This window comes from Cetorhinus maximus, chromosome 3, assembly GCF_964194155.1.
Source record: "Cetorhinus maximus chromosome 3, sCetMax3.hap1.1, whole genome shotgun sequence".
Lineage (NCBI taxonomy): Eukaryota > Metazoa > Chordata > Chondrichthyes > Lamniformes > Cetorhinidae > Cetorhinus > Cetorhinus maximus.
Genome location: NC_135881.1, coordinates 35,858,064 through 35,868,994, shown reverse-complemented (window position 1 = coordinate 35,868,994; position 10,931 = coordinate 35,858,064). Strand labels below are relative to the sequence as shown.

The 10,931-nt window shown below is 44.5% G+C and overlaps 1 non-coding gene across 1 annotated transcript; it reads left to right on the top strand.

Moving 5' to 3' along the window:
• The first annotated feature begins 9,882 nt into the window (after positions 1–9,882).
• On the top strand, positions 9,883–9,985 carry LOC144679272 (U6 spliceosomal RNA). The gene has a single exon (XR_013576301.1). It is a non-coding gene; the product is annotated as a U6 spliceosomal RNA (small nuclear RNA).
• Positions 9,986–10,931: the final 946 nt, after the last annotated feature.

The following is a 10,931-nucleotide window of genomic DNA, read 5'->3' as shown; positions in this document are numbered from 1 at the left end:
GAGAAGACAATGAATGATTTCAGGGCTATAGTGATAAAGTTGGGTAATGGGACTAACTGAATTACTCTACTGAGAACCAGTGTGGGCTCAGTGGACCTTCTTCTGTGCTGTAATGAGCCTATGGCCAGGATTTTATGCCCACCCCTCCACCCCTGGATGGTGAGTTGGCAAGCAGAGGGGGGGCGTAAGATTGGGCACAATGGCAGCTACACCATGCTCATCACCTACCCATCTCCACTAGGATTCTTCCCACGCAACGGAGGCATTACGCAGCCTGCTCGCCCGCGTGGGAGAAATGAGACCCTTATGTGTCAAATCAATGACCACATAAGGGTCTCGTTCCATCACAGCTGGGAATTTCCCTGCGGCGTAAGGTGTAGCCGGCTGGTGGGGGAGGGGAGAGTCTCTCCTGTTTAGAGACTGCCTGCAGTCCCAGCAGTAGCCACCACTCTCAAAGACGTTTCTGGGACAAGGGAGCTTCTGGCCATTTGATTGGAGTATCACTCGGAGGCAGGACTTCCTCCCAGTTACGCAGAAGTCTTGCATCAAGCCGATCTGACGGCCCTTAAATGGCTGTGGGGCAACCCCCAAATTTACAGCTGGGAAGGTGAGGCCACCACCTCCGCTATATTTGACCCAACGTCAGGGACCCGAAGCCAGTAGGAAAATCTGCCCCACCTTCTCTGATTACTTGTCTAGTAATTTAATGCACATACCCAGTTGCTGAAATATCACCGTTGTCCAAGTATAGCATTAGTCATTAATAGCATTTTGTTTGCAAAGCTAAACATACCTTGACTTGCTGCTGTTGCTTGTAGCTACTCCTACAAGGTGAGCTGATGTCATGGTATGTCACACTCATCTGTCTTACGCCATCCTCACACATCCGCTGTAGCCCACTTGCAATCACACTGTGATGTCTGTCACCCAACTACCCCTATGTAAACCCCTCTTTCTGCTGCCCTCCACTTTGCCCTCCAGGAGAGATCTCTGTAGCCTTGATATGAATGCTTAACTCTCTTGTGATATTGCTGAAGACAGTTGTGCTTTTGTGGGGGGAATGATAATTGTTGACTGAGCAGAAGAACATGGTGTACTGAAAGTAAAATTGGAAATAAATGGTATGCACCATGTGACTGCTGCCATTTCTGAATCTATGCTTTCACTGAAATGGTAAATGTGACCTTTGTAACATTATCATGTGCATAGTAACTGTACAGTACTGCATTTGTTGCTAACCCAGTTTTACATTAAATAAATATTTGATACGGTGTAAACAGGAAAAAATGTTATGACTACCAATGTGAGGGTTAAAGCAGCACAATCTTAGGGCACTGCGTTTTGATAAACTGTCATTTTGAGGTTTTGTTCAAGACTTTTAATACCATATATACTCATGTAAAAGTTGACCCTATGTCCTTGGCTTTATAAAAACAATGGCCTGAATTTTCATGGAGTTTCGGAGACTCCGGGGACCAGATTCATAAGTGCTGTCCCCATATCCGACAGATCCTATTTTTGCCAGGGAGGGGAACTGGACAGAGACGTGAGGGAAACTCAATCTCAGCAGCATCATTTGAACTCAGTGCTCAGTTCAAACAGATCCCATTTTCCCTAGAACAAGGGCCTTAACCCACAATGTGGAGATTATAAACTTTAGGGAGCTCATACAGTTAAGGTCCGTATAACTGTCAAGCTGTGAAGTTATTTAAATGGCCCGTCCATTAAAAATGAAAAAAAAAACAGCCTGTTTGTGCCTGAGAGTTGGAAAAAATGTTCTTTCAGTTTCAATGGCTGCTTGTTGACATAGCCCTAAGTGCTATTGTTACGTCATTATTAATGTTTGACTGCTTTCCACAATTTATCATTTCCATAGTGAGAGGTTGTAAGCTCACAGTTTGACTTAGAGCTCAAAGAGGTTATTAAAGGATTAGCTATCTTTGATGTGGGGTTATGAATGCAAATGTATTTTTAAGTACTGGAGGGGATTTATATGTATGAATGGGCTTTCATGAATGGGAGAGTTTTTTTAATATTGCAAACTCTGTAATGGTTATTTAGAACTTTATTTTATTTAATCTTATCATGGTTCCTGAGTCTGCCTATGGTGGATAATTGGATGAACTGAAATGGAGTTTGTAAGGGCAAAGGGTGGTATGTGGTGGGCATGAGTTGGCACTAAGCTGACACTGGGGCTATAAGGAACCATGGGGATGGGTGGGGGAGCCATGAGTTGGCACTAAGTTAGTATAGAGGCTATAGCAGGCCCTGGAGATAGGCAGGGTCTGTTTTGGCATGAGTTGGCACTAAGTTGATACTGGGGCTATAAGGAACCATGGGGATGGGTGGAGGAGCCATGAGTTGGCACTAAGTTAGTATAGAGGCTATAGCAGGCCCTGGAGATAGGCAGGGTCTGTTTTGGCATGAGTTGGCACTAAGTTGGCACAGGGTCTATAAGGAGCCATGGCGGTGGGTGGAGGAATGGTTTGGCATGAGTTGCATTATATGGCCATGGGGAATGCGTGGGTGTGTGTCAGGGGATGTGAAGGGCGAAGACTAGAGGGCCGAATGTTTAAAAAATTAACTGGGGAGAAATCCCAGGGAACCAAGGCGGGCCTTTTAAACAGCCTACAGTGGCTGTCTCCGATCTGATTTGAGATCCCCCCATTTGAAGCACTTTTTCCAAGATGGGTGTGGCATGTAGGGAAATTTCCTGACTCCCACTATCTGACTCGGGAGCAAAAATCCAGCCCATAGTTTTTCATACACCTCATATAAAAATCAACCTCGATTTTCGAGAGTCAAAGCCCAAAAGATTTCAGATCCAAAGTATAAACCTGGAGATGTTCATGATTCAATTTCATTGTAAATATATAAATACTAATAAAAATAAGTACTGGTAAGCAAATGCTTAGAACATTTGTAGATTTAAGTTTTGTTTTTATTTATTCAAATGTTTAAAGTGTTCAGATTATGACTGATAATTAATATGAATTCTTTAATGTAAAAGCAAAATACTGTGGATGCTGGAAACCTGAAATAAAAACAAAAAATGCTGGAAAAACTCAGCAGGTCTGGCAACATCTGTGGAGAGCGGAACAGAGTTAACATTTCGAGTCCGTATGACTCTTCTTCAGAGCTTCTTCATACGGAATCGAAACATTAACTCTGCTTCTCTCTCCATAGATGCTGCCAGACCTGCTGAGTTTTTCCAGCATTTTCTGTTTTCATTTCATGAATTCTTTAGTGTTGGTTTTTACTTTATCCTATTGTTTCAGTCTTTTTTGGATTTTACTTGGGCGCAAATCAAACACATGTCAATCCCACGAAAACATAACTTGTGTAAAAGTTGTCACTGTGACTTTAAGTCTAAAAAATTGGTCTAAAGAATTTGAATGTTACATGAGTATGTACAGCATGGTGTTGTTCAAGTGGCTGTATAGAACCTTGGTTAGGCCACACTTGGAATATTGCGTGCAATTCTGGTCGCCACATTACCAGAAGGATATGGAGGCATTAGAGAGGGTGCAGAGGAGGTTTACCAGGATGCTGCCTGGTCTGGAGGTTACTAGCTATGAGGAGAGGTTGGAGAAACTCGGATTGTTCTCACTAGAGCGACGGAGATTGAGGGGCGACTTGATAGGAGTTTACAAAATTATAAGTGGCATGGACAGAGTAGATAGTCAGGAGCTTTTTCCCAGGGTGGAAGAGTCAATTACTAGGGGACATAGATTTAAGGTGAAAGGAGAAAACTATAGAGGAGATGTGCGGGGCAAGTTTTTTACGCAGAGGGTAGTGAGTGTCTGGAATTCGCTGCCAGAGTAGGTGGTGGAAGCAGGTACGATAGTGGTGTTTAAGAGGCAGCTTGACAAATACATGAATATGATGGGAATAGAGGGATACGGACCCCGGAAGTACAAAATGTTTTAGTTGACGGGCAATATGATCGGCGCAGGCTTGGAGGGCCGAAGGGCCTGTTCCCGTGCTGTACTTTTCTTTGTTCTTTGTTCTTTGTTGATTGTATTTTATAATAACATGCACAAGAACAGTGCATCATCCCTGCTTGTTTATCCCCTCTTTACAATGCTAGAAAGGGTGCAGTGTTCTCATTTAACTAAATGTCAAGGATGGTAATGACATTAATGGTCAAGGGTAATGATTGGGTGAGGTGATGAATTGTTCTTATTTCTCTGTTGTTTTAATTTTGGAGGGCCAGGTTTGGAAGCCTCAGTCTACACTTCATGGAGATTATCCCGTCAACCCAATAGGGTCCTGTTTCCTCATTCATAATAGTTCCAAATATGGATCCAACACTTGTTTCATTGTCATTTTTATTTGGGTCTTGTCCATGGCTTGTATTATTTTCCATGGCTTATTTAGTGAACTGGGAATATTTCTAGGATGACTGCATAGAGACATGCAAACGGAAGGAAGTACAGAGAAAAAAGCCGTTCAAGCTCACTGCTGTGGATTTTTAAACCTGGGTTTTTTGGGCTGTCATATCTTAAATTGCTCATGTGGGTAAATCTCAACATCCCAGACCTTTGAGAGTTGGCTTGAGATCTACTTAAGCGATTGGTAACGTGCCTAGGTAAAACTGTATTTTGTAATAGTTTTTTTATAAGATCACATCACTTTAGTAATCAAAATCAGTACAACATCACAACAAGCCTCAGCTAAAGTTTAAAATATGAAGTAAGGTTTTTGCAAGAATAATAAACAGATGAATAATTTAGAGGTGATATCCTACATAAATATATTTATAGCACAATTTATTTTAGCTAATTTCTTGAGTACATAAAATAATAAAAATCATGGGGTAATTTTCAATGTCACCGCTTTATGCAGTAACATGGTGAAGTGGATCAACCATCAGTTTGATTATTTTGATCTTCATTCCATTGATTTTAATGAGGTGAAAATCAGACTGGTTCTCTAATGAGAGCACGATCCAATTTGCCACATTACCGCCTAAGTCATCAAGTTGAAAATTAATTCCCATAACTTCAAAATATGAACATTTCTCTTTTAATTCAGCAGCAACTTGCATTGGTTTGCTTCAAACTTTCCCATCGCTACTTTCTGAGATTCTTAAACTTTCTCTTCCAAGAGCTTTTTGCACCTGGTTGTCATGGGATTCTTCAACTTTCAACTCCACTTTTTATTATTGTCCTGAAATTCCTGAGTTTGGGGAAGGCATATGTAAGCAACTATACCTTTGTGGGAGCAGAAGTTTCTCATTGGCCAACATTATGCCAGGGTTTCACGGCAATATAGACCTGGTATAAATTCCATTGAGTTTCTGGGCATACAATGAAGAGGCACCTATTCTCCCAGTGCCAGCTACATGCAGCCCTAATTTCCCTGACTTCCACCTTTGGATATATCCTTTGAAAACACATGCCATAGGTTAAAAGGCACAATTTGCCCCGGCCCTTTCATCAGGGAGGAAAAACTTGGTTAAAGAGACACAGCTCAACTGAGCTTGTTTGTGGGCATATTTGGGACTCACTGCAGGTGCTGGGGAAATAAATTTGCTATAATATTCAGGAAACCTCCTCCTACATGCTGTATTGCACTTAGAAAATATTCGCTTTCAAGAGAATTGCTAAACGAGAATGTGAGGGTTGTTTCCCAGCGGCAATTCCACTTTGCATGATCTATGTGCTGGGAGAAGAGAAAGAGCAAGGTGCAGTCAAGGGAGTCAAATCAAGCAGGGAGCACTGAAGAAGCTGTGCAGAATCCCAGGGCTAACAGAGCCACTTTCTGAAATCATTTCCAGGATTGCTGCTTCAGGCGGCTGCCCTTCAGTCTCTAATTTTTGGGCGATCTTTGTATATTCCAGTAGCAAGAGGTGCAACCATGGGATGGGGTTGCGGGGTGATGGTGGGGAGTTTGGGGGCAGCTGGCACTACAGCACAGAAAGTGACTATGTGCTTTGTGATAGAAAAAGTCATTATAGCTCTGAGCTATAAATAAAACACGGCTTACGCCATTTTTCTGAGATTTCTGCATCACTTCCACCGAAATTACAGAGGAGAAATTGGATGATCCCCGTAGAAGGTACTCGCCCATCTCAACCTATGGATTTCCTCAAGAGGACCCTGTAAAGTTTCTCCCAGATTCCATAAAGAATGAAGCTCCTGGATATCTTTTAAATTAATCACCCGCAATATTCAGCTCTGCCCGTGGAATGAGAGAGTCCTGGGCTACTCCTGCTCTGCCAGCAGTATAACATTTATTGGAAACGTGGGCAGGCACCTTGTTTATGTGCTGCTGTCTGGTGAAGTAACAGAGGTGGAGTGGTTTCAGCTGTGAAGATTTTCCCAGCTCCTTTGCTTTGAATCACATGGCAAATCATGGTCTGAACAGCCTAAGGCCCATCCATTGAGTATTTGAACCTTTATATTTACCATCCTGTATTTATTCAATTGTTTGGATGGGAACCAACTGATACAACATTACAATAGTGAATCCACCGCAACAATACTTTTCTGGCTGCAAAATGCTTTGGATCACTTTTAGTTTGTAAAAGGCTTTGTACATGTGAGTTCTTCATTTCTGCAACATTAAATAGGAGTCTGTTCTACACATGTACATCACTGGTTGGAAAAATATTCTAATCTCTAGGGCTCCTTGAGGCTTGTTAATTTTGTATTCATGTTCACAAGTTTTAAAATCACCCTGCAAATAGTTCACTTATATCTACATAATTTCTGCCTCTTGGCATCTTAAAAAACTGCATAATATGCTAGTTTTACTTTCTGTACAGGTGAAAACAAGTCTGGCTCTGTGATATTCCTTGCTTACAAGTTTAAGTCACAAATTCATGAGATTGTCCTTCCCTGAGGCCTTCGCTTGCACTGATATAATTTTAAATGCCCTCTGAAATGGCCTAGCAACCCACTCCATTGTATCAAAACGACTAAAAAGCCTAAAAGGAATGGAGCCGGACAGACCACCGGGCATTGACTCAGGCACTGGAAAAGACAAAGACAAACTCAGCCCTGTCGACCCTGCAAAGTCCTCCTTACTAACACCTGGGTGCTTGTGCCAAAATTGGGAGAGTTGTCTCACAGACTAGTCAAGCAACAGCCTGATATAGTCATCCTTACGGAATTATATCTTACAGATAATGTCCCAGACTCCACCATCACCATAATCATCTGTCCCACCGGCAGGACAGGCCCAGCAAAGGTGGCGGCACAGTGGTATCCAGTCAGGAGGGAGTTGCCCTGGGAGTCCTCAACATCAACTCCGGACCCCATGAGGTCTCATGGCATCAGGTCAAATATGGGCAAGGGAACCTCCTGCTAGTGATCACATACTGCCCCCCTTCAGTTGATGAATCAGTGCTCCTCCATGTTGAACACCACTTGGAGGAAGCACTGAGGGTGGCAAAGGCGCAGAATGGGTGGGGGACCTCAATGTCCATCATCAAGAGAGGCATGTTAGCACCTCTACAGACCGAGCTGGTGATTCCTAAAGGACATAGCTGTAGGCTGAGTCTGCAGCAGATGGTGAGGGAACCAACAAGAGGAAAAAATATTCTTGACCTCATCGTCGCCAACCTGCCTGCTGCAGATGCATCTGTCCATGACAATATCGGTAGAAGTGACAACCGCACAGTCGTTGTGGAGACGAGGTCCCTTCATCACATTGAGGATACCCTCCATCGTGTTGTCTGGCACAACCACCGTGTTAAATGGGATAGTTTTCAAACTCAAGACTGGGCAACTATGAGGCACTGTGGGCCATCAGCAGCAGCAGAATTGTACTCAACCGCAATCTGTAACCTCATGGCTGGCATATCCTCCATTCTAACATTATCACCAAGCCAGGGGATCAACCCTGATTCAATGAAGAGTGCAGGAGGGCATGCCAGGAGTAGTGCCAGGCATACCTAAAAATGAGGTGTCAACCTCGTGAAGCTACAACACAGGACTACTTGCATGACAAGCAGCATAAGCAGCAAGTGATAGACACAGCTAAGCGATTCCACAACCAATGGGTCAGATCTAAGCTCTGCAGTGCCCTGCCACACCCAGTTGTGAATGGTGGTGGACAATTGAACAACTCACTGGAGGAGGAGGCTCCACAAATATCCCCATCCACAATGATGGGGGAGCCCAGCACATCAGTACAAAAGATAAGGCTGAAGCATTTGCTACAATCTTCAGCCAGAAGTGCTGAGTGGATGATCCATCTCAGCCTCCTCTAGAAGTCCCCAGCATCACAGAAGTCAGTCTTCAGCCAATTCGATTCACTTCACAGGATATCAAGAAATGGCTGAAGGCACTGGATAGTGCAAAGGCTATGATGCCTGACAATATTCCAGCGAAAGTACTGAAGACGTGTGCTCCGGAACTTGGCGTGCCCCTCACCAAGCTGTTCCAGTACAGCTACAACACTGGCATCTACCCGGCCATGTGGAAAATTGCCCAGGTATGTCCTGTACGTGAAAAGCAAATCCAGCCCGGCCAATTCCCACTCCACCAGTCTACTCTCCTTTATCAGTAAAGTAATGGAAGGGGTCATCAATTGTGTTACCAAGTGGCAGTTGCTTAGCAACAAACTGCTCACTGATGCTCAATTTGGGTTCCGCCAGGGCCACTCAGCTCCTGACCACATTACAACCTTGGTTCAAACATGGCCAAAAGAGCTGAAGTCGAGAGATGAGGTGAGAGTGACTGCCCTTGACATCAAAGCAGCAATTGACCAAGTATGGGATCAAGGGGCCCCAGCAAAACTGGAGTCAATGGAAATCAGGGGACAATTCTCTGCTGGTGGAGTCATAACTAACATAAAGGAAGATGGTTGTGGTTGTTGGAGGTCAAACATCTTAGTTCCAGGACATCGCTGCAGGAGTTCCTCAGGGTAGTGTCCTAGGCCCAACCATCTTCAACTGCTTCAACAATGACCTTTCTTCTATCATGAGGTCATTAGTGGTGATGTTCATTGATGAAAGCACAACGTTCAGCACCATTCACAACTCCTCAGATACTGAAGCAGTCCATGTCCAAATGCAGCAAGATCTGGACAATATCCAGGCTTGGGCTGACAAGTGCAAGTAACATTCGCGCCACAAAAATGCCAGTCAATGACCATCTCCAGCTAGGGAGAGTCTAACCATCACCCCTTGACTTTCAATTGTATTACCATCACTGAATCCCCCACTATCAACATCCTGGGGGTTACCATTGACCAGAAACTGAACTGGACTAGCCATATAAATACTGTGGCTACAAGAGCAGGTCAGAGGATGGGAATCCTGTGATGATTAACTCAGATCAGGGCTCCCCAAAGCCTGCCCATCATTTGCAAATCAGAATCAGGAGTGTGATGGAATACTCTCCACTTTCCTGGATGAGTGCGGCTCCAACAACATTCAAGAAGCTTGACACCATCCAGGACAAAGCAACCCGCTTGATTGGTAGCCAAATCCACAAACACTCACTGCCTCTACCATCAACTCACAATGGCAGCAGGGAATACGATCTACAAGTTGCATTGCAGGAACTCACCAAGCCTCCTTAGGCAGCACCTTCCAAACCCACAAACACTACAATCTAGAAGGACGAGGGCAGCAGAAACATGGGAACACCACCACCACCTGGAAGTTCCTTTCCAAGTCACTCACCATCCTAACTTGGAAATATATCACCGTTCCTTCACTGTCGCTGAGTCAAAATTAGGAACTCCCTCCATTACAACACTGTGATTGTACCTACACCACATGGACTGCAGAGGTTCAAGAAGGCAGCTCACCACCACCTTCTCAAGGGCAATTAAGGGTGGGCAATAAATGCTGGCCCAGCCAGAGACCCCCACATCCCAAGAACGAATATATAAAAAAATCAAGGTTCAAGTAGGGATCCTCTTTTGCTTCAGCAGCACATATACTGAAATGGGAACAACACAGAGATGATGATGTGGCCCCAGGCATATGAATGACATGAAAATTCCTAAGGCATTCCACATTTTTCAAATGTGGTAGGATCCTGTTTTAGATGGATTAGTAGAGGGTTGTTGCAGATGAGTGGCATTAGCACCTTTCTGGATGGATGGAGATGGGTTAAATTTTGTGAGTTGATAAAGATGTTTTTTGAAACATTTGGATCTAGGAGGATTAGAAAATTGAGGAGGCAGGCAATTAGGCATTTTTGTGCTCTTGAATCCTCTTGATTGTAGCTCTCCATCTGGTGACACAGGGACCTATCACATATCGTTGCCCAGGTTTTTAAGTATTGCAAAAATCCAATTAAATGTCAATACTGTCAAGGTCAATCTCAAAACATAGGGTGGGATTTTCCCTGCCCGCTGGCATTGGGCATGCTTGGCAGCATGAGCAGACAATGTGGCGAGAAGGCCATAAATCAGTTTCATGATGTCGTGAAACCAGTTTGTGATTGTCTGCTCAGCCCGTCGATGACAGGCTGCACTCTCTGCCATCGGACGTCGGGAATCTCATTGTAATACATCTCCACAAGGCCAGCCCTCTGGAATCATCCCCCCACGCCTGCTGGATCATCTGCTCAGGCCGGTGTGATTGCATACCGACGTGTTTCACAGCAGCATATGTAAGGCATGCACTTGGCGAGCTGCACCTTGAGGAGAACTCGGAGGTGAGTGCACAGTAACATTGCGCATCGCTCGCCCGGGTCACCATTTGGACTTCAAGGTCGAGGCGCGTTGGGGCGGGGCAAGGATTGCCCTGCGGCTGAAGTGACTTGGAGAGTGGGGGCAAGGGCTGCCCTGCAGTTGAAGGAACGGCACAAGCACTTGTGGGGTTGCGGGTGGCGGGGGAGGGAAGCAGCCATGCATTAGGGAAACCTTTTATAAAGTGACCATTCCTCCGCAGCTGAGGCAGTTCAGGCGCAGCCACGTTGACATGCGTGGAGTCGGGTCTCTAATTTATCTGCCCACTCAAG